The sequence below is a fragment of the Pteropus medius genome, unplaced genomic scaffold (assembly GCF_902729225.1).
Source record: "Pteropus medius unplaced genomic scaffold, Ma_sr-lr_union100, whole genome shotgun sequence".
NCBI lineage: Eukaryota > Metazoa > Chordata > Mammalia > Chiroptera > Pteropodidae > Pteropus > Pteropus medius.
This window is the reverse complement of record NW_024354503.1, coordinates 15,798,107-15,802,100: the sequence shown is the minus strand read 5'-3', so window position 1 is coordinate 15,802,100 and position 3,994 is coordinate 15,798,107. Positions and strand designations below refer to the sequence as shown.

At 38.8% G+C, this 3,994-nt stretch overlaps 1 pseudogene; it reads right to left on the bottom strand.

Annotated features, from left to right (window-relative positions):
• Positions 1–633: 633 nt before the first annotated feature.
• On the bottom strand, positions 634–752 carry LOC120596390 (uncharacterized; annotated as a pseudogene).
• Positions 753–3,994: the final 3,242 nt, after the last annotated feature.

Sequence of the window (3,994 nt, the reverse complement as noted above, 5' to 3'; positions counted from 1 at the left end):
TATTACCTGAGAAATATTTATGATATAATGCTACAGGGGGAAAGCAGGATACAGTGTCGTAAGTATTCTACGAAAATGAGAGGAAGACCACTTAAAACTATATAAAAACATTTCTAGAAAAAAGACAGAAAGGAAATATACAAAATAATAACAATAATATAGTGGATGGTAGAACTATGAGTACATTTTTTCTTTCCTAAATTTTCCAAAACTCTGTAATGCACTTATATTACTTTCATAATTTATACAATTGGACATGAAGAAACCTAATAGATCATGATCATTGACCTTAGCAGCTTTCTGCTCAATTCAACCTTAATTCAGGCCATCATAAAAGGACATTCAGACCCACGTGTAAGCTAGAGATAGAAATCTCGAAGTTAAATGATTGGAAAATTACAGAGGAACTACTTTCTAATGTTCACTTTGGAAAGGTAACTGCCACTGGTTTGCTTTTTAGAGGACAGCTCCTTTTAATGAGGTCCTTTTTGTACTTCATCGATTCCCCTTGAATGGCCTTTTGTTAGACCAAATTCTGTTTACTATATACTTTTTTTTTTAGGTGAGGCAACCCTTGGTTGACCTCACAGATTGCAAGGACCTTGTCAGCTTATTTATTTATTTATTTTTTTATGCCTATAACACCTGGTCTTCCTAGGTGGTCTCCCATCCAAGTACTAACCAGGCCTGACCCTGCTTAGCTTCTGAGATCAGACAGGATCGGGCTTGTTCAGGGTGGCATGGCCGTGGACACTATATACTTCTTAAAACAAAAGCACAAGCATGTTCAAGTAATGTACCAGGCCACCTACTGTAATATGCTGGGAAGGATATTGGCTTGGATGTTAAAAGGCCTGAGTTCGAGCCTTAGCTGTGTGTGGTCTTGGGCAAGTCAAACTAGGCCTCTGAACTTTATCTTTCTCATTGCATAAGAGGAATGGGAGTCTTGACTTTAATGAAGCTCTAAGTGAGAAGGAAATTCTCAGCTATTTAAATGACTTCTGATTTCTCATAAGTAAGAATATACAGAAAGGTGTTTGACTCTTACTAGAGTAGAAACAGCTGAAGAGTAGGAAAGGGAAGAGTAGTCAAAAAGGGTACACTTGAAAATAACAAGGCAGAAGAGAGAGCACTGGAGGATGAATCTCAGGGGACCTGAGTTGTAGTCTTAGCTCTGCTACTGGCTAGGGTGTGATCCTGAGTTAGTCATTTCCCTTCACTAGGGCCTGGCTTCTTCATCTGTGAAATGAGATGAGAGGTCTAAGGCTCCTTCTGGTTACAAATTCTATTAACATGTGATTCTATATCATAGGAGAAGGGTGCCTGTTGTAACTTCACTTGGTTCTTACAGGGCCTCTTTGTTATTCAAGGGATTCAGCATAATGTTGGCTTTTTAATCTTAAATTCATTCTTATGTCATCCATGAAGTAAATCAGAGGAGAAAATCCAGATGGACATTCCTATTTTAGACAGTTTCTTGAGGCTGATATTTTAACAAACAATAAACTGATGAATCATGAGATGGCCTTGGAAAATATTAGACACTTAAATCTTCTTAACATTTTTCAGGAAATAGGCTGCAAATGGGGAAAGGAAAAATGTAAATGCCTTCAAGATGGGGAACTGCCTGTAAAAAAATAACTACATTTTACTTTTAAATTAAAAAAAAAAAAATCTCCCAAAGAGTACTTGGGATGGGTACAAACAGACTGTCAGGGATTTTTCTTTAGATACCACATCCAACACTTTATTGCTAAACAGAGCATTTGGGAAAATTTGCATCATGAATGCAGACCCAGGCAAGGAGGACAGTTGAAATGGGTGACTTCTCCAGCCCCTTTCTCAGTTACTTGGTTTTCCCGTTGGTCATACTCTGCCCTAAAACCAAACTCATCATCATCAGAGGAAGCTGTGGGGTAAAACTGTGAGGACAGCAATATTTATCTTCTGACTCAGCATCTGGTTCTTCCCAATCAGGGCAACTCCTCACCAAAGGTGCCTTGTCTTTCATTCTCTTTCTTTCTTTCTCTTTCTTTCTTTCTTTCTTTCTTCTTCTCTTTCTTTCTTTCTTTCTTCTTTTCTTTTCTTTTCTTTTCTTTTCTTTTCTTTTCCTTCCTTCCTTCCTTCCTTCCTTCCTTCCTTCCTTCCTTCCTTCCTTCCTTCCTTCTTTTCTTCTTTCCTTCCTTCCTTCCTTCCTTTTCCTTCCTTCCTTTCTTCCTTCCTTCCTTCCTTCCTTCCTTCCTTCCTTCCTTCCTTCCTTCCTTCCTTCCTTCCTTTTCCTTCCTTCCTTCCTTCCTTCCTTCCTTTTTCCTCCTCCTTCCTTCCTTCCTTCCTTCCTTCCTTCCTTCCTTCCTTCTTCCTTCTTTCCTCCTTCCGTCTTCTCCACATATTCAAAATCTTTTATCAAGAGAAATCTAAATTTATTCTTCTAAGCTATTATTGGTTGAGAATATCTTACAATGGGTTATGTATTCCCATTGTTATGTGAGCTTTTATAGGATTCAAATTCTCAAGTAAATAGAGTGCATTTTCCAGCTAGAATTATAGTCACCAGCCTTGGTGGAGGGAATGTAGGGGTATGAGAGGAAGAGACGTTTATAATGTCTATTGGCAAGGGTCTACCAGCAGATATCAGAAACCACTTTAGCTAGTTTAAACAATCCTTTAATAAGGGAATCGGGTGCTTACGAAAGTGATTGAAAGGCCATCAGAAGAGCCCTAGTATGAGCTTTCAAGAATAACTCCCCAGAACAAGATGATAGAAGTGGTCCACAAAGGGAGCCAGTACTCTGTCAACACTAGTAAGTTGAGGAATCAGGAAGCTCTAGGACCACATTGCTCCTGACATCCACTAGGCTAAGACCCAGACACTAGGACTCCTGCCACTGCTGTCAGAGAAGAAGAACCCAACCCGTCTCTACTTACCTGCACGCCAGTGGAAATGACAGAAAGTAGAAGTGTGGCCTCCTCCTTCCTATTCCTGCCTTCCAAATGCCCAAGTGTTTCCTCGATGAACTTGGAACTCAGGCTGTCAAGAAGTCTAAGGAATATGTAGCCTTTCTCTTTTTATCTGAAACATTTAGCAAGGACTGTAACAAGGGAGTTGGAATGGAGCTGAATGAGCCTATCTGCAGTATTTGACATGGGAAGAGGTAGGGGGAACAACTTCATTTTCCTCTCGGCCCCTGAGGGTTCACTCTTATATACCAAGACCAGCCATAAACATCATGTGTATAAGAAGAAACTATGCAAAGCACAAGGCCCTCCAGTGGGGGAAAACTCAAGGTATGAGTATAAATCTTTCAGGGCTTCCTAGATCTTATACTGTCTCTGAGAAATAGAAATGCAGACACAGACTGGCAGGCCAATACTATATATATGACAAACTTTGAAAATGAATGCATTTAGTGCCTGACCTTGTCTGATCTCGAAAGCTAAGCAGGGTTGGGCCTGGTTAGTACTTGGATGGGAGACCACCTAGGAAGACCAGGTGCTGTAGGCTTAAAAAATAAAAAAAAAATAAGGGATTGTAAACTGACAAGGTCCTTGCAATCTGTGAGGTCAACCAAGGGTTGCCTAAAATAAAATAAAATAAAATAAAATAAAATAAAATAAAATAATAAAAGAAAATAAAGAAAATAAATGCATTTAAAAACAAAGCCATTAGGAAATTATTATTTGCATTAAAAAAAACCAACCTTAGATACCATCAGTCTGTAGAGGCTAGAGGTATGTCCAATTCACATCTATTTTCTGTGTGCCTACCGAGTACCAAGGAATACTTTCCTATGTATTTTCTCATTTAATCTTCATAACATATGAATTCAGAATTCCTAAGGTATGAGAATGTATATATGTATCCATCTATACCTATAATAATATAGTATAGATATATAAGCCATTATTAAACTTCCCTGAGGAGACAAAGTGGGGCGGAAATGTGGTATGTGTTGAGGTGGCTCATTTATATTTACTGGAGGAAGTGAGAGTTGAA